A 25626-nucleotide genomic window follows, 5' to 3' on the forward strand; every position below is an offset into this window, starting at 1 on the left:
CTCAGACCTCATTAACATCTTTCTTGGACCCAGCGATGACATGTCTGTGCTGCTGCAGAAGGTGCTCATGCTGTGCTGACCATTTAATACACCCTGGGGAGCTGCGGCGAGGCGGGCCAAGGAGAACCTGCTTTTGGAGTCACCACGAGCAAAATCTTGGGCTCCCCTCAAGACCCTGGCCTCAGCCTTTGCTCTGTTATCCCCTGCAGCACAGCAGATGGGCAGGAAAGGTCCTGGGGCAGGAGGAAATTTCTCCATCCACATGTCTTGGCATCAAGAGTTACTGTCAGCCGGCTAATTAGCAACTGCCTTCCTAGATGACGAATCCACCTTAGCCTTTGCCCCACTTCCACCAGTCAGGTTCTCACATTACAGCAGCCTCCCACCTTGGCAGTAAGGAAACAAAGCCTTCAAAGTAGGTGTACTTTAGTAGGTGTAGTAGATTGATTTACCGTAGGGGAGAATCTGGCCCACAGAGCTCTGATTCTGAGGAGATTTGGAGTTTCCCTAGACAACACTCCAGGTTGTCGTGCTCTCCATTTTATGCCCACGTGATACGTTCCTCTAACACCTTTGGCACAGCCAGAGGAGATAGGAGAGGCTTCTAAACAGTGGAGATAACCAGGAAAACTCTCCACAGGCAGGGATGGATGCACACAGAAAACTGCAGGTGTGCCCACAGAAAGCACCAGAGCCAGTTTTCAGCACCAAAATCCTTCCTCTGCTCACTCCAAGAAATATTTACAGGGTCTGCAGTGAGTACAGGCCCAGCTGCCAGAGATCAGAACAGTAACCTGCAGGAAAAGGGGGAGATTTGCACAATACACTTGCGGGATCATTGCTCGGTAAATTCTTCTGAAGTTATTGGGGAAAATTGACTCAGATGGCAGCAGGTCTAGGTCAAAGCAAAACAGTTTTGAAAAAGCTACTCAAACACCTATCTATTTACCAGGAAACTTCTCCCATTTCTATCTTGCCGAGTGTGAAAGGACCTATTTGTGCTGTATCTACCAGCTCCCTGGTGTTTCTGGTCAGCTGGAGTAATAAATTTAATGCAATGTGAATGTGTTATTTAATGAACCACAATAGCTGGCACAGAGCGACAATCCCCCAAGGAGTTCAAAATATGCTTAACAAATTAGTGCCTCCGTCCTGCAACGACACGAATGCACACATGAACTCCTGCCCCTGCATGCATCGCCCCACGGAGCACAACGGGATTATTTCCTTGCATTGGCAGGGGTGCTTTTGACTGCATGGCCAGAAAGGGGTGAGGAAGGGGTTGTCAGCAAGCTACCACACCTCAGCCTTGGCATTGCAAGGTCCTAGGGAAGATGCAGGCTTCTTTCTCCTGACAGCTCGGTCAGTTCAGCACCCTTCCGACCCCATTACAGGTCACTGAATCCCCTGCTGTGAGCACCTCGCTGAATAAGGAAGCCAGCAGTGGGTAGTGTACAGTCCCTGGGGCCATGCAATTTCATCTCCACCCATCTGCAGCTACTCGATCTCTTCCTTGTAAGCACTGCTCTTATGTTGCAAGTTGTGCATCGATGCATGGCCCCCGAGATGTGGCAAAAAACCTGCAGCCTCCCCGGAGATCCAGCACCTCTGCACACCTGGGAATCACCTTCCTCACCGCTCACCTCCCGCAGTCCCTAAGAAGGAGCACAGCAAGGGGAAGAGCGGCTCAGTATCCTAATTAGAAGGTAGGTAAGGAGGACACATTTATGGTTAAACCTTGAATTAAGGCCGGGTGCTGCAGAGGGGCTACAGCAGCGATGAAAGCAAAGCCCTCTGGAAGCAGGGACATAAAAAGGAGGACACACAAATGAATCCCACTCCCCTTTTCAGGTGTGTCCCAAGACCAGTAATGATGAGAAGTAGTCAAAGCCCGTTGCTCATGTCCAATCCCCCAGAAAATAACCTTGGTGTCTGGCAGGGGCACTCGGTGTGTCTGGGCTCGGATGCCACGGTGCCACCCCTAAAATCATTCATGCCATTTCCTTCAGCTCTGGGGTGGTCCTCAGAGCCCTCGCCTAATTTGCACCAGTGCGTGCTGCAAGCTGTGTTGCCTCACCCTCGTTTTGTCTGGGAATACCAAAAATGAATCATCTCAGAGGGACATCGCTGACTCAAGATTTGTCCCCAAAACCCGCTTTGTGCACCAAGCCTCCAAGGCACAGAGTCAGCGGGGCTGTACTTCCTCGCTTTACTCCGGTACACAAATCGATCCTTGTTAAAAAAACACCGCAGACACGCGTTGCCCCGAGCCTTTGCAATGCAAATATCCCAGCTCGGCCTCAACCGAGGGCCGAGCCCCCCTCAGGGAGCCGCCGCCGCTCCCCTCCCTGCCCGCCGAGGGGCCGCCGCCTCGCCTCACCCAGGCCCGGGGAAGGGAGCGGGGGGGGGGGGGCGCCTCACGGGCTCGCAGCCGACCGGAGCCGGGCCCCAAACGGAGCCCGGGGGCCGGTCCCGGGGGCCGGGGCGGTGTCGGGGCGGATCGGGGCGGTCTCCGGGCGTTATTTGTGCCATGTGACGGCGGGAGGAGCCGCGGCTGCAGCCTGCCCGCAGCCCGCCCAGCCACGGGCGCTGCGCGGCGCGGCCCCGGGAGCAGGCTCCGGCGGGACCCGGCGCGGCCGCTGCCATGGGGCGGCCCCAGGACGGTAGGAACCGGAGGGGGGACGGTGGCTGGGGTGTTTTTTTTTTCTTTGGGGTGGCGGCTACCGAGCTGCTGAGGCCTCTCCCTTGCTTCCTTCCCATCCCTCGCAGCGGGGCGCTGCTCCCCGGTCAGCGCGGGCTGCGTGGAGCCGGTGCCAGCTTCCCGAAAGATTAATATATATATATATATTTTTTAAAAGCAAACGCTGGGCTCAAACCCGGCTTGGTGAGCCGGGGGTGGAGGTGCTGAGCCAGCCTCAGCTGGGTGAGGAGGTCGGGTTGTTCGCTCGGTGCTTGTGGGGCTGCCTTGGTGGTCTCCGGAGCAGGGGCCTGATGGATATCGGGCTTTTTTCCTACACAAACCCCTTGGTGATGTGATGGGAGCTCGGGTAATCCTCTGTTTGAAGTGCCTGGTGTTGCTGGAAGAACAACAGGAGCGTGCTGCCTGCTGCTGCTGTTACAGGATGGATGCAGGCAGCCAGGCTGGTGAGCGGCTGTGGCAGAGCAGAAACCTGTGAAGCGAGCCATTGCTCGAGATAAGGGAGTTTACAAAATGATTATAAAGATGGAAGTTTGCTGCCTTGGAGATAGATTGGCCTTTCTTTTCCTGATAGCGATGCAGGAAGAGTTTATGACCCTTTTGTCCTGGGAGCAACCTTTCCCCAGTAGGAGAGCTGGATGGGGTCAAAGTACTGATCTCAGCCCAGGAGGAAGGCAATTTCTGTGGTGAGTTGATAGGGAAGCTGCTGGGAGCGTGGTGGGGCTGTGCTACTGTTTACCAAGCGAGTGGCAGCCCTGAGAGGCACTTCACTGGCTTCTGGAGGAGTCCTCCCTGGCCAACCCGCTGCTGGTGTGCCCGTCTCCTCCCTGCTCCGTCAGTGTGCCTGGCCTCCAGCCCTGTCATGGCTCTGGGGCGTTGTGATGATGGTTTCGTAAAGCCGTAATTTATTCACCCCCCCCATCCTAGTTGTGCTGAAGACAAGGGATGAACTTGAGCAGTGTATTCCTCTGGGGGGCATTGTGTTGTTGCCGTACAGCAGCAGCAGGCTTTTGCAGCCGCTCTTGGAGGTTACGGGATCGTGCTGTAATGGGACTGAAGTTTGTTTGTAAACTTACGTTAGAGATGTGGTTTTGTGTTCCAGGAACTGGCTAGCTGAGATGTGCTGTGTCTGTGTGGAGCCGGATCGCTGCAGCTGGGTCCGGGATGTGGAAAATGTGCTCTGCTTGCTGCTCTCTTGTCTCGCCCTGGCCTCCTGCGTTTCCTTTCCTCAAAGTGAAAGCAGCCTGCAAGGGCTGCTCGTCTCCTCAAATCCCTCTTGTGAGGGGTAATTAAATTCATGAAGTCACCTGAACTATGAATCTGTAGATAGTGAGCCAGTCTGCATGCTGTGCCAATCTTTGTGATTTGAGTGCAGACTGCTGACGGTTAGTCTTCACATTTCAGTGTTTCTGAGGATCATAAGATGTGGCAGAGAGCATGCCCTGTGGCTGAGGCTTGTCTCAGTCAGTTTTTGTGCCCAGTGCCACTGAACACACTGAAGCTGGTCCCTGATAGAACAGGCTGGCTGGCTCTGATACACCAGTGTGAGGTTGTATTTACAGTTTCGGGCTGAAGTGTACATATACTGACTCAGTCTGGAGTCAGGGCTTGTGCTGACAAGGGGAGTGAGGATTGACTGTGTTGGCAGGGAGCATCAATGAGATGACCTCAGCTGGGACGTTCAGTGATCCTCCCCTAGCACAGCTTATCTCCCTGCCCTATGCAGGGAGGCTTCTGTTAACTAGTGGAGTGATGGTAGCATTATAGCAGTAGAGAAACAGCTTATAGAGCTGTGTGGATGATACCAATGAGGTCTGTTTTAGTATGAGTTGCCTGAACCTTGACCGTGCTGAAGGCTGGCATATGTGGCTGGCTGTGAAACCTGCTGCCCTGCTCCTCTGCGTTTGCAGGCATGTGACACGAGCTAGCAAACTGATCTGCTAGCACAAGATAGGAGTTAGACATCAGCTGCTTCCAGGCAAAGCTGCGTAATGCCTGCAGAATAAAAGTGAGTAAGTGTCTGAGAACCAGGGTTACCAACCTGTGGTCGCTGGACTGCTTTGCTGGTGGTCACCATCGATTGGGTTGATGTCAAGGTGTTGACTCACTTCCAGTTACTACACAGTTCTGAGCAACAAAGACCTTCCCCTTGAGTTACTCTTCCATGTGAGTAATTGCTGCAGCTGCCTCTGTTTCAATAAATAACTGCTGGGGTGGAGGGGAGGGGAGCGCAGTTGTCCTTGGCAGAGATGGGGTATGTGTTACAGGAGATGGCCAAACACTTGGTGAACTGCAAGTCTGAGGAAAGCCTAGCTTCAAAGTTCTGGTTTCCAAGCTCACGGGTGCAGGCTGGGGAGACCAGAGCTAACAGGCTTTCTTCATGGACTACTAAAGCAGTGTCACTTTTTTTTTTTAAAGGAAAAAGGGAAAGTGGTTCATGGATTCACTAGCAGCTCTGCACCACTTGACCCTTTTAGGTTTGGGAGCTCCTGAGCTACAGTAAGTCGGCCTGCTGGGATGATTGGGGAACTTTCTTCCCCTGATCATGCTTCTGGGTGAAGCAGGGTCATCCAGCAGTCTTGTTGGGCAGCTGAGTATGATAGGAGACTGAAGGAAATTGGCTCTTGTGAATTTCCCTCCCAAGGGATGCTCTTGTGAGGGGAATTAGTGAGCTGTAACAATTAAGAATACTGCATTAAAGCTCAAAACAGAACAGGAAAAAAAAAAGCTTGGGGGCTTGCTTTTTTTAAAAACAAAGTGAACCCCTGTCAGGCCCAGATGAGAGGTGCAGCAGTGATCTTTAGAGCTTCAGTCTGTTGTAGCGCTGTGTTGGGCCAAAAAAGAACACCTGTTTCTGGCTTATGGGTAAAGGGTGGCTTTTAGCAGTTGAGCTTGTTGATTTGTTCCCGGCACTCCCAGGCTGGGAGCTATTGACTTTCTGTTTAGTAAATGCACATACCTGTCTAGTGCTGCGGACTGTTTATTGTGGCTCAGGGGAAAAAGTGTTGTAACATTTGGGAGGCAACAGAACTGCCTGGTATTGCTGCAGCATCCAAGAAAAAGCTTTAAAAACAAGCATAAATATTGAGACATCTGAAATTACCTCTGACTCAAGCTGTTCAGGGTATTGACAGCTGTGCGTGTCTGCCTAGGCACGCCTTTTTCTTAGATTAGGGGATCAAAGGGGGTGTGGATCAACTCTAAACCAAGCAGAGTCTGCTCCTGTTCAGTTGCCCACTGAACGTAGTCCTTGTTCACGTGGATGCTCAAACATGAGATCCTAATGGCTTGCAGATCTTCTTGCAGAACTAAAACTTGCACACATCGTGTCCAGAGGCAGGGGAGATGCTGGCTGCTTTGCCCAGGCTGCAGCTGATAGTTTCAGAGCTCTTCTGACTTCCACTTTGGCAACTGCCAGACTTTGCGTAGGGAAGTGTGAGAAGTGCCTGGCTCGGATGGGTTTGTGCTGTCTGCTCAGCATGCTGTTGATTTATTTGACCTCTTGATACACAAGTGCTGTGTTTTGGGTGAGATTGAGGAATGGGGAATAGCTTTAAAAAAAAAAAAGCTGAGATAAAGCCAGCTAAGGGTTCTTGCTTACTTCCCTGTAAGTATAACTCTTCCCTTCTTGCTGGTCTGGGGATATGGGTATGAGCCATCCACATCCACAGTTTCTGAGCTTCACAAAACAATATTTGAAGTGAATAAAGTACCTCAGACAGTTAGTGATACGGCTTTTGAGCTAGTTCAGAGTTGATCTAACATCTTAAAGTCTAATGTTTCCTTCCTGCAGCCACCTGTGTTACTGTTAGGAAAAATCCCCTCCATCCTCTGGAGTCTGCTCTTGCCTGCAGGCCTGTGCCTGTAAGGAGTGTGGGTTCTGGAAACGGGGTCAGCCACCCAGCAAAAACCCTTCCAGTCCAGCAGAGCGAGGGGAAGCTCAGGGATGCTCGCAGTGCTGTGTGATGGAGATGTAGCCCTGTTATATACACATGGCTTTGCACCTGGGAGGAGTGTAAACCAAGCTGTCTGAAGGCTACGTGTTGTATGTCTGCTGCTGCTTTTCTTCTTCTCATAGCTGGGAGGTCAAGAACACTGCTCCCTGCTCTGGTCCTACCCTCCCAACAAAGGGACAGGCTGCAGCACTGAGCTTCTGCTGTGTCCCTGCAGAAACAGCTTCACATAAGTGTCACGGGGAAGATGTTTGAGAGCAAGCAGGTGGGTGTCTCTCAGCCTTGCTGTTTCACTGACCTTGTTCTGTCCAAGCTGTCCTTCCTAACAAACTTGCAGTGCTGTAGTAAACACTGATGCATGTGTTGGTTAGGTGTTTGCTTAGCAATTCTTTCCTGGCTCAGTTAGAGGCATTGATGTTCTTGGTGGCAGTGACACCTTGCTGCTGGTCAGTGACTGGAATAACTGACTGAGTGCTGATGTGCCAACGAGTCCCCGTGTGCCTTACAGGCAAGGCCTGACTTCCCTCCCTTGCAGTCAGTCCAGCTGGATGCTGCTTCTCCTTAAGATATGAAGGCTTCTTCATGTCAACCGAAGCATCTGTTGCAGATGTATCCCATTATTAGGGATTTAAAAGCCAGCGACTGAGTACTGGCTTCTTAGCTAGGCACTCAACAATCTGTCCCCATCCCCCTGCAACGAGGCTGCAGCAGGAGCCTGAAACAAACCTGCCCTGAGCTCTGGGAGCAGGCAGAGCTTTGATCCTGGAGAGGCTCAGGAGTGACTGGTGCTCTGGAGCTGCCCATCTGGAAACAGCATGTGGCTGAGACATGTTTTTGTACTGGGACCGTGGTTTAAATTTTAATTCTGGGTGTTAATTGAGTATGGGAGCTACTTTCTTTGGCAGCTGTGGGTGCCACAAACTGCCTCAACTCTTCGTGTAGCATTTCAGGGGTGTAAATGACGGCAGACTCTCCCTGATAAGATAAATGTGGTGTGAGCTGGATGCTGCTGTGGTGTCCACCTTGCTTGGGCCGTGAACAAAGATCCTGCAGGACATCAGCTGAGCTGGATAACGTCCTGCTCTTGATCTACAACTGAGTAAAACTGTCCTAGTGCAGGCAGCCTTTGCAGATACCCCTTCTTTGGGCAGAGTATGGCAAGAAGAGCAGTTTCTTTTAATTCTTTGTGCTCTGGGCACAGACCACTGGCACCAGCAGATGCAGGCTGGTGAGCTGGCTCTGGGTGCTGCTCCATGACTGCTGGGGACAGCCCTCGGTTGCGTGCTGCCATGCCTGGGATCCAGAGCTTCCCAGCTGGTGCTCGTAGTGCTCTGTCAGGGTTACGTGTGCCCCGGGGAGTGTGGTTTAGAGGGATGAGCACAGGGCTGCAAGCCAGGGACAGCTGTGGGCTAATCCCTTCTATACATCTGGCTTGATGTGTGGCCTCGCTTCAGTCACCGAATGTTTTGCTTGAGGGTTCTTCTAGAAAGACAGAAAAAGTAACTTTTTTTTTTTTATATGATTACCTTTGGCAGGGATGGATGCTAATCCCAGGTTTTGTTTCATGGTCTCTACCCCCTGGCTTACACAAACAGTTGGCATTGGGTGGAATTACGATGCTGGGATGGGAAATGTCCTCCCTACCCACAGGTAGAAGTGCCCCGGCTGGGAGCAGGGTGCTCAATGTGCTGCAGGCTTCCTGTTCATCCCCTGATGATGGAGCCTTACTTCTCTTCTGATTTTCTGTGCTGTGTTTAAGCAGGGCTGAACTTCAGCTTTAAGGAAGATTTTTGGATGAACATCTGACCTTACTAGAACAGTCACCTGCCCTTGCCTTACCTCTTCTTAACCCTGGAGTCTCTTTCACTAATACTTGTCTACTTCTGGCTCTGCTGGTTTTTCTCTGCTAGGAAATGTGAAGACAGACTTCGAACCGGAGCAGCGCTGCTACTGGATAGCAGTAAAGCTTTTAACCTGCAAAACTTCCCCTGGGAGCTGGAAGCTTTTTACCCTTACAGAAAGGAAAACACACAAACATCTGCCTGATTTCAAAGTGAGAGCAACAACTGACATGAGAGCTTTGGGGCAGAAGGTGGTAATGTCTGAATGTGGGGTTACCAAACATGGGCTTTTTCTTTTAGCCTGGGAGGGGAATTTGATGAAGCTTGTAAGTTGGAGCAGCTGTGTAGATGTTCGTTTCAAACTGCTTTCTTTGGATAGCTGGTATGTTATCATGTCAGGAATCTGTCCCGAGGAGATCCCGGATGGGGCCTTGACACCATAAATGTACAAAGGCACTCGGTTGCACAAAAACTACAGAAACAACTCTAGTTCTAAAGAACGTGAGCCACTGATGGTAAACAGCCAAGAAAAGCAAGCAAGGGCTAAGGCCAAGCTGTTCTCTACATGAGAAGGCTGCATCGGTCTCAGATGTTTAGAAATCCTTAGTTTAAGCTTTTGGCAACTTCGCTGTGGAGAACTTCTGGTTTGAATGGCCTGTTGGAAGTTAAACTCTACATTAAGCAGAGATGTGAAAAATGCCTGGATTCCAGCTATGGTGTCCTGAGGCTTGAAGGATGTTCTCTGGAGTTTGCCCAAGTGCAGTTCTTTCCTAGACACCCTAATTCATTGTCATGTTGTGCTTCAGGAGCCCCAGGTCGGTAGGGATGTAGCCTGGGGAGCTGTGCTGCAGGGAAACAAGCAAAGCTTCTTCGTGAAGGTAATAATAACCCTTAAAATGCTTCCAGTCTTGGTCCATGCTATGGAGGAATCTGGACATCAGGTATGTGGTACGGAGGGGCTGGTGCTGTGCTGTCAGCAGTTCTGCCTGGGGCTGTCTTTGGCCAATTTTCCATGGCAATTTAAAGACTAAACAGCTCATCTTATCGAACCTGAGTGGCAAGGGAGGGATTGCTTTGTCCTGTTCCAGTCCTGGGGCACTGCTGTGTTTGGGACCTGAAGTTTCAGATGGGGTCCACATCAATAATTCCCTACAACATCAGCTTAGCTTTGACAGTCAGCACTGATACACTAATTCTGTAGCTTCTCGACAGTTCCTAGAAGAAACCTGTTGCCATTTCAGCTGAAAAGAGATTTGGGGTCCGTATGAATCCAGAAAGCACCTGGCTCGTCAATGTAAGGCTTGCTTTTTATGGGCAGGGAGTAGAGCTGTGTGTTTTGGGGTTACGTGATGGCAGGAGCTGCTGCAGGTTGATGTGTGCTGCTCCTACCCTTGCTGTCACAGCTCTGTGGTCATGACTTGAGGGCTTGGCTTCCTCTCCTCATGTCCCACACAGCCTCACTGCTAACGGGCTGGGGTTTTCCATGCGGCGTGTTGTGCACTTCCAGCTGGAACAAGATGGAGCTGGGGGGTGGGAGTGAATCAACCTAATGAATGTTTCTTTTCTGTGAGCCAGCGCCTTGCTTTCCTCCCTACTACATAGCAGCTTTCTTGGAGTGCCGTGTCCCTCTTGCAACAAGGCTCAGACAGACATTTCTAAGTGGTTTCAGCCTCAGACTTGGCTCTGGGATTGATTCAGGCACATGCATCTCTTAGATCTTGCTAGCACAGCTTAGCTTGCAGCCGAGGAGGAAAAGGGCAGAAGGGCTGCACACATGGCACTGATTCCAGCAGGATATTGCTGTAAGGTTAGGTATGTGGCACGCTGTCTTGCCAGCGTTCAGCTGCTGCTTGCATTTGTACGAGTTAAAAAGGGGGCTGCTAATCTGATGGGTAGTGGCTGTGAGCGTGGGTAGTGGTGAAAAGCCAGGGGAGTGGAGGCAGAGCAAAGTGGTGTGCTACCAGTTGTCCAGGCTGTGGGCCTGACTTGCTGTATGTTGGCAGTTTGGGAGGAGAAAAGGGGCAAAGTTTGTATCTTGTGGTTATTAATGTGAGCTTGCTTTTGTGGCTGAGGATCATCCTGGAATTTGGAGACACTGGCCTCGGTTTATCAGCTTCAAGATGCACTCGAGGAGCAGCGTGCTGCTGAGTAGTTAAATTTTCTGACCTGTTTGCAAGAAGCAGACATCGGAGGAACGGAGCTCCCCTCTAAGGTTGATTCTGCATATTTCCACAGCTCAATCTCTCCTGTCTTATTGAGGTACCGGGGTTCCTCATGTGCTTCTGGTCCCCTGGGGATCAGGAGATGGAAGATGTTGCCTTGCTCTGAGACTTGTGGAGGGGCAGGTCGCATGTGCCCACACAGGCCTGGATCTGCACTTCTGGCATGAATCACATCAAAACTCCAGGCTCGATAGCTGAGTGATCGGGTTGCTGCCCAGCTTGTGGACCCTGAACTGGATCTGCAAGAGGCACAGCTCTGTGTCAACATGTTAGATGGGAGGGGACACCTGACTGGGGTGAGCCTGGAAGGGGCTGTAACCCACATCCCCAGGCAGGCTGGGGTTGTGCAACGCCCCTCGTGCTTGCTTCACAGCCAGGGCAGCGCTGCTCCATGGGGGGAGGTTTGCCAAGGGTGCTGCCTCTCCTGGGTGGCAGAGAAGCCCAGATGTTTACCTGCGAGGAATTCCAGTGAATCTGCAGGGTTCGGGAGCTTGTTCGTTTCCAAAGAGAATTTTGCTGCTAGGTGTACTTGTGTACTCACTTGGTGGTGCTTTCTAGAAGGGCTTTCTGATCTTTAGGAATTGATTTACTGGTGACTCATGGTGTACCTTCAGCCTTTGCCCTTTGCTGTAGGGATGCAGTTGTCAGCATCCAGTGTTTTCTTCCCAGCCAGATGGCTCTGGGTAGAACAGCTCAGCTTGCTGCCGTGGGCACTATCATATGGCAGCGTGCTACCAGTGGGGGTAAACAGAGTTTGTTGACTGGTGGGACTTGTGCAATGCCCCTCGACTAAACTTAGTAGGTAGAAACACGTTTGGGCTTTGTGCTGGGGGTGGCGTGGCTTCTGGCATGCATTTAGGAACATGCAAGAGCAGAGTGTGTGGCTCCAGCTCAGCTGAACTGTGTTCTTGTGGGGTAAGTGCTACAGCACTTCTGCGAAATGGGAGCAGGATGACTGGCAATGGTTTCGCTATTGCTGGGAAGAAACAGAGTTGAAAGGCTCTTAGTTTTAAGTGGGAGTGGGAAGAGCCTTCCTGATGCAGGTAAGACCTCAGGGGGCACTGGAAGTGCTGTAGACCATCTATTAAGACAGATGGCAAATCCCCCCGCTGTGGCTGAGGTAGGAGAGTTGCTGTCAATCTAACAGTCATTAAGGTGAGCAGGAAGCGTGGTTCAGCACCTTAGTACATGTCTGGAGCAATGCACTTACATGTTACCAGCATTAGGCTCTCTTCAGACCTTCACAACAACAAAAAAAAAAAAAGCCAGTCTCTGGTCTGGATTGCTCTTGAAAGAGCTCTTGGCCTCATGGGGATCCTCATTCCAAGGTGTCAAACAGCACAGCAGGAGGCCCACCAGTGGCTCTACTGAGACAGCTTTTATGCTAACGAAGCTTTCCATACCCTTTTCCTCTCATTTTAGCATATCTCAGCCACCCACAAAGCAAAATGGAAATCCTGTCTGACCCATGGCTGTGCTGCTGAATGGGCATGGAGTGGAAGTTGTCATTGTCACCGAAGGGACAAAGCAAGTGGCCCAGCAGGTGGCAGTGGTGAAGGAGGTGGCTTTGCAGGTGGCTGAGTGTTTCCCTTTTTGTCTGTGAGTCTGACAGAGCAGCTGGGCAGGCTAATTAGTACATGCCTGCATGCATTTAGCCGGGACTTCTGTAGCCAGCTATTTCGAGCTGTAGGATGGTGTCACCAAAGCAGTGGGATTCTCTGCAGGGGATGGCTGGAAGGTGAATTCAGCTCATCTTCTCACTGAGCATAGGAAGTGGTGGTGAGGGTAACAACTGACTGTAGGAATGAAGCTGCAAGGTGAGCTTGGTCTGGTGGGAGGCTTTTAAAGGCAAAACGCTGGGTGTGGTGGCTGTAGTTGAATTTCTAAGCATTGGGTATCCTAGAGAGCATGCATTTATTCCATGTTTGGGTGGCTGTGGTGCACTGAACAGTGGGTGGCAGTGGCCACCTTATTACTCTTAAATTGGTGCTTGTGCATAGCAAATCTAGGCAAAGCTGTAGGAGCCATCCAGGCTGCTCAAAAGGAGCCAGGACCTCGGTGGCAGCTGAAAAACAGGTGAACACACTTGCTAAGGCTGGCCTGCCTCTGCCAAAAGACAAGCTCAGATGTTGAAGGGATCTAGCAGCTAACACAACCATTTGTTTCTAGAATTCTTAGTTGCTAAACTCCAAAAACGCAAGGCAGCCTCTCTTCCTGCTTGTTCCTAGGTATGCTGCGTCTTGAGAACAGATCTCTTGATTGTTCCTGTAAGGTTTCTTCCTCTCTCTCTATACTTCTTAAGCTCTTTTAATGTGCTTCAAACTCGGTTTCCTAATTGGAAACTTTCCATTGATGTCATGGGAGCTTTCTGTGGCCCACATCAAATAGTTTGGTTCACCAGGAATTAAGTGACTGTACAAATGTTTATATTAAACACTTATTTAGAAGGCAGGCTGATTTATGAGGACCTATGATGACTCCGGTATGTTGGGAGGATAGGTCGGCTGTACGGGCTTTTGTCTTGCCTTTGAACTCCAAAAGTTCTGGCAGCTGTTTAATGCCCAGATAAGACAACTCAGGCGTGCTTACATCTAATCAACCTGCCCCATCACCGGCTCTTGTGCTCTTTGCTATCTCTGGCACTGCAGAGGCTTTTTTTGAATGGTTAACCTTAATGGGAAGGACTCAGACAGCCACGTCTGGAATAGTCCGAGCAGAAAGCTAGCTTAATTACAGGTACTGGAATTTCTGTTTTTGAGAGGAAATCCACAGTTTAGTCTGCTGAGAAGCCCTAGGGAGGAAAGGAAGAGATGGTGAACACGTGTGATCTTCAGACTCTGCTTACTCAGGCTTCTGTGGTGGGGTCAGGGTGCTCAGAAGCTGGAAACAGGAGGGATAAATACTGCCTTAGCATCAGCCCTGACCAGACCTCAGATGCTGAAAAGTGGCCACCTCCATTCTTCCCTGGAGATTGTGAAGGTCTTTCCTTTAGGTTAGGATGAAGCACGAAGGTTACAGAACTGACGTACTAGCACATGATGTTTAAGGAACCTTCTTAGCAGTAGATTGACTTAGCAGGTAGCTGAACAAAACCTCTAATATGCCCATCAGTCAGCTTTGCAAGACTTGCTGGACTTCGTTGCAATGTGCATTCCCTGTAGAATGAGCAAGTCCAGTCTGTGCTTCTGAGATGGACTTTATGGAAAAATTCCCCTTCTTCCCCAAATTCTGCCCTTCCCTTTGCAGAGGGCAGAATACCTTTAAAAACCTTCCTGTTTGAACCAAAATTACAGGAAGAGTGAGGCTTTAATATCTGGAATTAAGCTCAGTGGTGGGCGGAATCTTCTCAGGGCTGTTGCTTGGCCATGAAAACAGGGTGGCTGCTTCCTACCTGAAGGAGGAGATTACATTCCCTTTACATAAAGAAAGTTTACGGTATCTTCTGTGAAACTAATATTGTAAGGGTTGTCATGGCTGCTAATTGCAGCCTTTACGTGTGCCAGCGTCATGTTTGATGTAACTGTTGATGATGCTGAGCTAGGAGGCTTTTTTGGAGGAGGATGACTTAGGACATCTGTTCTTGTGGTGGGGCTGAAGTTAGACTGCTCCGTACAGGGCTTTATCTTGTGAGTGGATGATGAAACTAAAATGGCCCGGAGTAAAAACTCCATCTGCTTTCAGGTATTATCTGAAAGGATGACGTTTAAAGCTGTTCATAATCAAAAAGCCTGTCCAAATCTCTCTTCAGACAATGGATCTGTCTCTAGTAATATATCCTCTGCATGGTTCAGAGCGTGAGTGCTCAACCAGTTGTTCCAGTTGCTTGTGGTGAAGCAACTGGTGTGGACTGTTAGTTCGTGCCTGCTCTTACCACACAGAGGTACTACCATGGCGTAAGGCAGCAGCGCTGGATCTACTCACACAGATTTGCTTCACTGCTCTGAAGTAAATGATCAAGGTGCAGCTTGGTGTTGGCACGGGGGTGACGAGGAAGCTATTGAAGATATGACTTGATTTACAAAGCATGAGAGAGTCAAACTGTTCAGGAATGCGTTTCAGAGGGTGGCCCAGTAAGACAAATTAAGGGACAAATTCCACTGCCAGATACGGTGGGCACTAACCAGAAGAGAGGCAACTGTGTGGTGGTGTAGCTGCATGTTGCTAGTTGTGCTTTTTCACCAAAAAAAAAAAAAGTCATGGTAATAAAGAACAAATTGCTCTGTTACTTCCAGGAAAAAGTTGTTCTTGGATATCTGGCCTCCCTACGGTGCAGATGTCCTCTGAAGGCAGCACGTGTGTATCTGCAGCCACCGGTTGCACCATGTGCTTTATTCCATTTTGCTTTAGTTCTCTGCTTTCACAATGTGCTTTATTCTGTTTCAGTTTGGTTCTCTGCTTCCAGATCTGTCTAGTTCCAGTCACACAGGGACACAGCTTCAGGCAGCCAGGCTAGGGGAGCTTTCGAAAGTTGCTGTGTTACGTGAGGCCTTTCGCAATGCAGAGTGATGTAAAACGCCAGATGAAGCTTTTGGTAACCCTGCTTATCTCCAACACCCATAGCAATTTCCAAGGACCCTTTCAGGTAATGGTGAAAGCAAAACATTGCATCATGTTGAGACTGTGCCCAGCTGCAGCCTTCATTCAGATGTGCGGTGTCTCTCTTCCTAATTATGGTATGTCCCAGGTCAATTATATTTAAACACAGAGTCCAACCGTGTCATTAAATTTTTTTTGGCTAATGACAAGGCAGAAATCTAGCGAGGCATCATCCCAGAGTTCTCTGCTGTGGGGAGTTGCTGTGTCTGTTCCAGTAAAGCTGGCAGTGTGAGCTGTCTCTTGTGTAATCCGTCTGCCAGGAATATCCTCCTAGTTCAGCACTTTGAGAGCTGCTGTGGGATGGCTTTTGCTTGTGCGTACGGTTGTCTTCCTGAGCGTGCCGCTGGAGTGGTTTGCTAAATGTTGACAAATGTCTCAGCGCTAGCTTGTTGCATATCTATCTGGCTATCTCTTTGAATTTCTGCTCACATAACCACTGTTTGAGCTGCAGAGCTCCTGGCAGCTGCTTTGGGAATGAGGTGAACGCATCTTTCTAGAGACTGGCAGCGAGCTGGGTCAGGTGGAGTGCACCATGTTGGCTTCTCTTGGCCTGGGAGTTTCAAGCAATTTAAAGGTTAGGTAAAAGGTTTCCAGGTAAGCTGTAAGCTGATCAGGGAATGGGTAAAGATCCATCCTTGCCTTGCAGATATCCTGAGATGAAGTAAAACAAATGCGTGCACATGGTAGGCAGTGTAGGTAGCCAAAGCATATACACAGCCCTTAGATTCTGCTGCTCGTGTGTTGGCTCTGCATTTCACAGATAGCTTTCATGTGAGCTGCTTTACCTTGTTCTCCTGGCCCAGCTGTCTGGTCCCCTAGTGATGCTTGCACCAAGCTTTAAATGTGTGAAGCTTTTTGCTACTAAACAGCAGAGGGAGAAGGCAGCAAACAGTCCTTTCCCACCCAAAATCTCAGGATGGCAGATCAAAGTGGCTCTCAGAAAGGCTGAGACTGCATAAGACATCTGGAGGGACTTGTCCCAGAGGTGCCGAGGAGAAGACAGAAGAGCAGAGATGCTCGAATGTTCCTCTCCCTGTTCAGATGGTGTGAGCAGAACACAAATGCTCTCTGCCTGGTTTCTTTTCAGTGGAAGCCCATACACCACAGCATAGCTTTACAGCATGGAAAAACACAAGGGAAAAAAGGTTGCCATACCCTGCCCTGCTGCATCAAGTGTCAATAAATCCCGTTAAAGCTTGTGGAGATGCAGAGCACAGTTGACGTGCCCTTGATGCACTTCTGTGACAAACCTCAGTGCCTCTGTGGTGCTGTACAGGACTGGACTTGAGCACAATGTCTAAAAATTTGTATTATATAACCAACTCATGACGATCCTGACTTGACTCTCTGCAAGGAACAGACCGTTCTAGGCAGACAAGAAATGCCAAGGCTTTTTTCCTTGCTTTACTGGCTGGCTCGCAAGCCATTTATGCCAAAACATTCGGGAGGCGTTCTGCCATGGTGTGACTCTGCTTCCTTTCTGCTGAGGGAGATCCCTAGGAAACTGCTTTCCCTCTGGAGGCTTGGAGGGGAAGAGGGAATTGAAGGCTGTGACGGGGATGTTGTGGACTTGAGCAAGCCAAGGTGCCTGATTACACGGGGCAGCAAGTTTGGGTTTGTCTGGGCTCTTCGCATCAGCTGGCTGTTGCAGCAGTTGGAGAAGAAAAATTGCATCTTCCGGCTATGCTGTTGGATTTGGGAAGGGTTTTTCCATAGCTTTTATTATGTTTTAAGGCTTGTTGTTATTCCCAGATCAAACTTGAACAGAAAACATAAGCCTGCTGCCAGCTTTCTGTCACAGACACCTTTTATCTTGCATTCATCTCTTCCAAGCAGATGCTGCTTTCATTTCTTCTGACTTTCTTGCTACAAGACTGAAATTAACAGCCCTTTGATGCAGGGCGAGAAAAATGTATTTCAAAGCAGAGTACCTAGTGAACTTTAATAAAACTGTTTGTATTTTGAAGGTAATTCTGCGTTCCTTTGAAACGGATCTGGGAGATGTTTGAGCCCTGTTTGCTCAGCGTGCAGATCCCTCCTTGCCTGGGATTATTCTGTTTGGGAGGGGGGTGCAGGTGAAGCTGAGCTCCTTGGGATGAGGCTGTACCTGGAGAAGAGGCAGATGCTGATGGGATGCGGTGTTCCTGCAGATGGTTTTCCTTCCAGCTCTTTACAACAAGCTGCAGTGCGTGGCTGATGCTATCACAAGAGTGCCAGCTAAGGAGGTGAAGGTAGAGCACAGCAGGGGAAAGGAGCAGAGGAGAACACGTCTGCAGACCCTTCTTGTGGCAGGGAAGCAATCCGTAGCCTGTAGCCAGACAGCCTTCTTCCTAGTCCACCCTGCCCTCCCCAGCCTTCCTGCCTTCAAAGCCTTGCATTGAGCGTGAGGTTTGTGTGAACATCCAGCTTCGGGCTTTCATCTTTTCCACTTAAAAAGATGAGCTCTGTTCCTGTAAGGTGGAGTACTTCCTACAGGGTGGTGTGGCTGAGCCCTGTGCATGGGGAGCATTGTTTCCAAGGGGCACGTTGGCCCCGTGCAGGGAGGGCTGCTGGTGAGTGAGGCTGAGCCACAGCGTTGTTCATGGAGCTGGTGACTCTGGGAAGTGGAGAACTCCTAAATTTAAGCCTGGATGGCTTGGCTAGCAGTCAGGACACAAGAAAAGATGTTTCTGATGTCATTTACCATGTTGTAAAAGCTACCTGATGCAGCAGAGGCACATCTAATACACAGGTTATGGCTTCAAGAGCAAATTTTAGAGTAGAGGCAGGGGAAAATACCTGCTAGAAAAGGGTAGAAGCCAGGCTTTTTTGGAGATGAATTGCAAAATTCATTTTTTGGAAGTGATTGTGCTTTTTGTCTGCCTGCACCAAAAAAGCTTTTTTTGCAGATAGGCAAATGCTGATGGTGTTAAAGAATTTGATGGGCTTTTGGGTTAGGAAGCCTCAACTTGATTTAAAGAACCTGTGATAACTGTGTGAACTCTCGCTTTGGATGCACATGCAGGGGTGTTGACTCTTGAAAACATCCTTTTGTTAAGCGAACAGAACTGTTTTCTAAACAGTCTATGAAAAAAAAATCACTTCCTCAGTGACTCAACTGTCTCCTCGTGAGGTTTTCATCTCCAGCAGTGACACCCTCAGTCTCCACACACCTCAGGACAGGAAAGACCTGAATTTATAGCTTGAGTAAGCTGTGAAAGATCTCCAGGGTCTTTATACATCAGGATGTACCTTCATTCTTCTTTTTCAACACTCAACATGCCCAAGGTGAAGGAATCTGGGTAAATATTGTAGAAGGCTGAGTTTTTTTTCCTCCATGTGGCAAGGTAAGACAAAGACCTCTGAACTCTTTAAACCTGTGCTTCAATTGTTTTGTGATTCACTGTCAATTAAAGGCTGTACTACGTGTACTTGTTCAGGATTTACTTGGCCAGGGGATTAACGCAAAGTTCAGCCTGAAACCGGCTGATTGAACTGGAAAGACTTGAAGAGGGAAGAGGATGGATAGCTCGAAGTGTAAGGAAGAGTTTTCTCCTCATGAAGAGAGTCAGGCATTGGAGTGGGTTGCCCAGAGGCTGGGCAGTCTCTGGTTTTGAAGGCTGACCACAGTAAGCTGGATCAAGCTCTGATCCTGCTCAGAGGAGGAGATGGGACTGGAGACTTCCTCAGGTCCTGAAATCAGCTTGTGGAGGCCTCTCGCTGGGTGATACCATTGGAAGAAAGTTAAGTTTGGGAGGTGGGTAAGCTGTTTATTTAGTTGATAGGCGAGGCTTATATGTACAGTCAGGCTGTAACCTGGGGGTTTTGATTGTTTATTTCCTGGGGAAGCTGCTCTGACAACCTCTTACCATACATTTCTGTCCTATAAATCACACCAAGATGCAAATGAGTTACTTTTTTTCTCAAATCTCAGCGTCACCGCTACCACTTCTAAACTCTGATTTAAAATGTAAGAAACTTTCTTCCAGCCTCCTCTTAATGTCACAAGTAAGCTACAAATTGAAACTTGCTGATCTCAATTCCTAGCTACTGATGTTGCTGCACAGATAGCAGTGGTAAGCTGTTTTTGCTTGACAGTAGTGTTGTTCCCTTTGGAGCAGGCTGTCCTTGGAAGGATACCAGTTGTTCTAGGCTCTCTAAACAGCCAAATAAGCTTGCTTTTTCTTCTGAGTCCATCCACAGGATCAGGAGGATTTCTATAGTTGTCATACAGGGCTTGCATTGTCATTGTGAGTGTTGGTTCTTGGTCCAGTGCTGTGTCTCTGACTCCTTTAGAAGCTCACTGCAGTGCTGTGGGCCAAACAATGCAGCCAGCTCTTGCCAGCTGTTCTGTCACCTCTGGGATGCTGGAAAAATACGGTAGGAGAGACAAAACAGAACCTTAGGGAGATGCTTTCTGCTCAGTATTGTAGAAAAAGCTCACATCCCTTGAATCCAGAGGATGACAGATCTGAATTGCAGGATACAGCAGAGGTTAATGTCAGGTGTACCTTTGGAAGGCGTTTCTTCTCCCAGGCAATCCTGCTTAAGGGCTTAACAGCTTTGTTATGTGATGTTCAACAAGCCAAGATGAGAAATGACTGCTGCTAAACTGCAGGGCTTCTTGGCTGGCTGCTTGGTTTGACTGTGACCTTGTGAATATTACAGGTCAGAGGAGCATGGCTCGCTTCAGCCTGGGACCTGCTGGTGAGAGAAAGGATGGGAGAGGAGCTGCTCCATGTGCTGAGGCAGGCTGATGGTTGTTGTACTGCGTCCTCTGCCTTTCTACTTGAAATTCTGTGGATGGGGTCGTGCTGTAGTGTTGGTCACTCGTAGAAGGATGCAGGCAGTGCTGTGCAGAGATCCTTCGCTGTGTGAGTTAGTCACAGAGTTCCAGAACTTCATTCTTGCTTTTTCATTGTTATGGTATCTGATAGGGTTAGAAAATTTCAGTAAACTTCTGAAAACTTGTGAAATCCTCAGTCAGAAAGCCCACTACAGGCTGAATGCAGACTGTACAAGGGAGGACAACAGGGATGAACTTGGAAGTAGGCTGCTGAATGTGAAGAAGAGGATGCCAGCTGTGGTGGTGAGGATGGTAATGCAAAGAAACTGAAACTGGAAGGGAAAAAAAAGCTAACTGCCTTCAAAGTCAGGGAGAAAGCAGGCTTTGGCGAGGAGGAGCAGAGTGCTGTCCTGCTGGGTGTTGTGTGCTGAGCCTTGGAGGTTTGTCTGTAGTGTGGGCAGCTTGGGGCATCCTCTGTGCTCCTGCGTGCCTTCACCTCTTGCCCTAATTCCATCCCAGTGATGCAGTAGGTGTGCCCTGCTCTCACTCAGAGCACTTTCTCCTACTGGTTCCCTGGTAGGCTGGTGACAGCATCACTGCCGATCCAAGGGGAAGAGAAGCAAGTGAGGAGGTGCTGTGCTGCAGTGCTGCAGGGATGGAATGTGACTGCAGCTCCAGCACCTCCTGGTGAGGCTTTGCTGCTCCTGGATGTTCTGCTCTGTCCCCGTAATTTCACAGAGGACAACGTTCTGTTTGTGGTGCCATGGGAATTTAATGCCTTGCTCAGAGGGAGCAGGGATCCACTCTTGTAATGGACTTAGGGTTTTGTTCCTAGCGCGTGGCCCAGATTTCAGCTCGTTCGGTAGTGCTGCTCATCAGCACCAGACACTTGCACAACTTCCCCTTTGGCATCGATGTATTTGATGTAGATATGTGTACTGAAGCTTCAGACAAAATAAACCTATTTGAGGGCAGCAGGCTGAGTAATCTAGTGCTTGGCAGCTGCTCTGCTGCGGGGATTTTTGCTTTACTGTTAGCAGTGCTTGTGACATCTTTAAACGAAAAGAGGAAGGAGGAGGCTGTAGCTGGGCAGCCCTCATTAAAATAGCTTAAACTGCAAATGGTTTTCCTGAGGAAAAAGAGATCCTGCTGGATTCTGTGTGGCTGCAGACAGAATGAGGGGTGTTGCTTTTAGGAGCAGGGGCTGATATCCTAACAACTGCTGTGAATCTGATGTTTTGAAGTTACCTACTTAGAAAACGCTGCTTTTGGAGACTGGGATACCTAGAGCTGTGATGCTAATACATCAAGAGCTCAGTTCCTGTCCTCGTGCAGGTATTACACTTGGTGAGTACCAGGCAACTTCCATCAGTGCTGCTCCAGACCACAGCTTTACTCTTCAGCCTGACTGACAAGCCCAAGCAAGATAGCAATCACGTTGTTCCCCTCGCTCCTACAAACACAACGTACTGAGAGAGGCTTCCTAAAAATCTGCCCAGGCTGAGGATAGCTAAAACAGGAGGCTCTGGCTCTGGACTGGGAGCGGATAGCACAAGATGCAGCTGTAAGAGGCATCTTTGTTCTTCCCAGCTGTCACCTAGGAAGGAGACAGATGGGGAGCTATGGTAGGTGATGGTGGAGAACTTTAGCATGGGTTTCTTCTAACGCAGCTGCTGCTGCTAGCATTTAACCACAGTGATTCATTGTTAACTCACTTCAGAGGGGAAGGAGTGCTTTGTTACCAAAACCTTTTTCCTGATGGCTTGTTTTGTCCACTCTTGCAGTCTTAGCCAAAAAGAGCTTCCAATAAAGGAACAGAAACTCTGTCCAGAGGTAGAAACGAGCTTCGTTCTTGCTGCTATCCTCCACATCTACTGATCACAAGGCAACACTAATGAATGAAGATACTGGGATGTGAGGGCCGGATGGTGTGCTGGGTGAAGTGCCAATTAGTAAATGAGGAAATAACTGGAAGAATAGAGCTCTTGTACAAGAGGGTGGCTCGGTGTGGATTATGTAGCATTTAATGCAAATAGCTTTGGACATAAACACTGACATTGAAAACTTCTGGTGGCCTAATTGTGGAGGGAATGCCTTTCTAAATGCAGCTTGTCTTAGGATGTTCCAGCTTCAGTGCTGGAGGGAGAAACAGGAGGCTGATGTGGCAACTTGGCCAGGTGCTGACTTTTTTTTAGCACTGGTATTAAACCATACAGTTTTACTCCATCTATGGAGTGGTTTCTGGAGAGAGTGCCAGCCAAAATTAATTGTTGCTCGCTTTGTCCCCTCCTTTGAGCTGGGACAAAGGCTTGCAGTGCCAGGCAGTGAACCAGCCTGGGGAGCAGCACCTTCCTGGACTGGTTCCCAGTTCAGTCTTAGCGTGCTCACATTGCTGCTTGTGCAAGCAGGGTGAGGAATGGGACGGGAAGGGCTGGAGGAGAGGAACTGACTAATGCAGCGCTGCTCCTTGTGGCTTTCAGTGCACTGGAATGAACTGTGACTGGGCGACAATCCTCTGGCCCATTACTAACTGCACTGAAGGTATGTGTGTATTCCTGCTTCCCTTTTTTTTTTAATCCCAGTTCAGACTGGCTTTCCACAAAGGCTCCAGAGTAGCTGACAGACCTAGTCAGTTTGAAACCCTTCTGAAAGGGAAACTAAAGCATTGCAGTGCTGTAACTCAGCCTTGTCAGGGCAGGTACCTCCGAGTCCTTTTTCCTTCACATTCATTTCCCTGGCTCTGCTCAGGCTGTCAGTTCTCTGTAACTCCAACTTACATTTTAAGGTGTGGTCCAAATGTAGACTTTCTGAATGGCTTACGCTTCTCGTGACTTTCTGTGAAGAAGGACTGAAAGGAGCTCTGGAAGGCACTGGCACTTCTTCCTGTGTCACTGTTTAATCTACAGGTCCTGCAGAGCTCATCAGAGATGCTTCCCTGCTCGTTGCATTAGCACTTAGAAACTTGAAGACACAAGGGAAAGCTTCAAGGTCTTCATAGAGCTCAAGTCAGCCCCTTGCCCTGAAGGAGCCCTTGTCTGAGGGCAGTGCTATGTGGTACCTGAGCAGAAGCCTCAGTATAATCCTCGATTATAGAGTGTTTTTTTTTTTTTTAGAAACTGGGCTAATTAATTTGTGTGGCAGCAGCATAGAGGTGGCTGCTAAAGGATGGGGAATGTTTTAAGACAAGCACTGTTCATGTGCTTGGTAGTTAGTCCCACAAATGAGTCTTTCAGGTGCAGCTTGGTCATTAAACTGGGGCTTCTGTGTTTGCAGCGTGCCCAGCAGAACTTCAGCCTTGCTGGGGTGGGAGGCATCCTCTGGCAACACCACAAATCGCCATGCCAAATCTCCGTAACATAAGGAAAAGGCCATCGGGGTGGTCAGACAGGTTCAAAAGCGTACAAAAGGTGATGCACGGGGCAAGGTGGAAAAGTTGCATGTGGCCTGCCTGCCTGCTACCTGCGTGACTTATTTCTGTAGGCTGCAGGCAGAGCAGAGCTGTCCCTTGAGAGCATGCAAAGAAATCAGAACAGGGAAAAGCCTGTGCCTCCTGCAGGTGACTTCTCCTGTTGGGATCTATGCTAGCCTAGTTTTTCTCCTTGAAATAAGCTCTCCTGAGACTTCAGGACATTACTGTCTTTTTCTCAAGGCAGAGACTTTGCTGTATCAACCTGGAAATAGCTTCCAAATGGCCTTAATATTGATATAAGCAAACCCTATCCCCCCAAAATGTGTTGATGACACAAGCAACGAGGAAAAGAATCATCTGTCTGATGGTTCCAGCCTGGAAGTGGTGTACCAGGAGCTTAAAAAAGTGACTTGACCAAACGTGACCAGTGAGACTACAGCCTGGTATGCAGCAAGTATGTCTCGCTTGGTCTGGAAAGCATTTGGGCCAGTGCTTGTGTGTCCTCTAAATGGGAATCTGCGTGCTGGGGCACGTGGAGGGCTTGTCGTGCTGGCAGAGCGTGTTGGAGCTGGAGCACTGCAGCCTCCCAGGAGTTGCTCAAACAAGTGTCTCGGTGCAGGGGCTGGAAACAGCTTGCTCTGCAGGATGGCCGTGTCTGAATAACGTCTGCAGAGCCCTCCGAGCAGGACTAGGGCTGTAGGTAAAAGTACAGCGACTGCACTGCCTCGGTTTCTATCTGCAGTAGCTGCATGGCTTTGTAACCTTGCTGCAATGTTTCCTTCTGCCTCCCTCAGGGGAAGAAAGGAGTTGTCTGGGTCTTCCTACTGCTATAAAACCATGCACAGGTCCTGTCTTGGCTCAGGCACAGCTGCCAAGGCACAGCTTTTTTCTATTTCCTCCCAAAGAATCTCTCTGGAGCGCAGAGCTGCGGCTCAAAGCTCAGCTCCCCGCATCTGATCTTCATCAGCTACAGCATGTCCCCACTCCAGCCTGTCCACAAGCTCTGTGTTGGAAAAACAAGGAATGTCTGCAATCCATTCGTTCGCATTGCTAACGTGGGCCACGGGGAGAACATAGCAGGGCTGGTGTCTGAGCATGCGACCGTCTGTCCTGGGGCACCGAGCAGATGCTGAGCTCCACCTGGCCCTGGAGCTGATCAGATGAGTTCCCTGGGTTTGTACCAGTTGCCAGGAAATAACTTGCTAGAAACTATAGTTCAGTTGCTTCTGGAAAATAGCGTTTTGCCAGTTGGCTACGAAGAGCTATCCTAGACCAGCAGGATGTTGGAGAAGAGCAAAGGGGAGAGGTGTAAGGAAGGTCACTGCTGCAGCTGCAGATGTGGGACATGGGAAGGGACGCTGGCCACGTTTCTCAGCCCTTGGCTAGGATGCGGAGCTGTCAGTTGTGTGGGATGGTGAACTTGGGACTCTCCTGCCTTTGGGGAAAGCTTCAGCCAGTCGCTAGCTCTCTGGCCTGTTCATTCAGCCCCTGCTCACTGAGGCTTCTCTCAGGCCCCAGGGTGAGTTTAACCACACTCCTTGTGCCACGCGATGCTGCCTGCCCTGCCGAGCAGGTACTGATGTGCCTCTGTGGCAGTGCTGCCTGGTGGTGAGGATCTGTTTGGAGTCAGGCTTTGTACAATGAGCATGCAAGGAAACCACAGCGAATTGCTCAACTCCTTCACATCTGTTACAACACCAACAAACGAACCACTTCTAGCCAGAGTCTCGCTGTCCTGAGTTCAGCAGGGTTTGCTCTGTCACAGCCCTGCTCTGTGAGTAAGAGTGGGAAGGAAATGGACACATGGCAGGGCAAGGAGATGAGAAGCAGTGCTGTCTGCAAGGCAGAGGTCTGAAGCCAGCTGTGCAGCTGGTTTAAGCTCCACATCCTTCTGGTCCTGCTGGGATGCAGAGCGCAATGCATCCTTGAAGCAGCTTCAGCAAGAACTACAAAAGAATTGTTTGAGTGTATTGGAGTAAGTAGACTGGCCACGGGAAGATGGGCTAACAGCTCTCCTGCCAAAAACCTAACATCTTGCAGGGACTGAGAGCCTCTTAGAGCTGGTCCCAGCCTCTATGGATACAGATGCCAGCGCTCAGACTGACTTCCTCTACTTGAGAGGGAGGCAGGGGAACAGAAGTC

General features: G+C 49.5%; 1 protein-coding gene across 2 annotated transcripts in view; it reads left to right on the top strand.

Annotated features, from left to right (window-relative positions):
* The first annotated feature begins 2507 nt into the window (after positions 1-2507).
* Positions 2508-25626, top strand: part of SPSB1 (splA/ryanodine receptor domain and SOCS box containing 1) — a 38388-nt gene continuing 15269 nt past the window's right edge. The window contains exon 1 of one of the 2 annotated variants that reach the window (XM_027443079.3): positions 2508-2663. The gene's annotated coding sequence lies outside the window, so the exon portion shown is untranslated. Of the gene's footprint in view, positions 2664-18466; positions 18637-25626 lie in introns of those variants that run through there. The other variant, XM_072027064.1, reaches the window with a different exon arrangement.

This window comes from Anas platyrhynchos, chromosome 22 (assembly GCF_047663525.1).
Source record: "Anas platyrhynchos isolate ZD024472 breed Pekin duck chromosome 22, IASCAAS_PekinDuck_T2T, whole genome shotgun sequence".
Lineage (NCBI taxonomy): Eukaryota > Metazoa > Chordata > Aves > Anseriformes > Anatidae > Anas > Anas platyrhynchos.